The sequence below is a fragment of the Morone saxatilis genome, unplaced genomic scaffold, assembly GCF_004916995.1.
Source record: "Morone saxatilis isolate NCDOM2014 unplaced genomic scaffold, NCSU_SB_2.0 Contig14, whole genome shotgun sequence".
NCBI lineage: Eukaryota > Metazoa > Chordata > Actinopteri > Moronidae > Morone > Morone saxatilis.
Window position 1 is genome coordinate 6,511,901 of NW_023339696.1, and position 284 is coordinate 6,512,184.

The following is a 284-nucleotide window of genomic DNA, read 5'->3' on the forward strand; positions in this document are numbered from 1 at the left end:
GGGGGGGGGGGGGAGAAAACAGAGGGAAGCAGAGGTCAGACAGAGAGGGAGACGAAAGGAAATTAAAAAAGATGAAAGGGGATGAGAAGTCATGAAGAGGAAAGCATGGAGAATTAAAGGAAAGAGGAAGCAAGGAGGGATATTACAAGTGCGGTCACTGCCCTGTGTCTGTAACCCTTGACATTACTACAGTTTGACTCCATTCTTATCTTCACCTTCTTTATCTATTGTTGAGGTGTTTCTCCCAGAGCAGGGGTCGGCGGCACCGAGAGAGGTTCATTTGG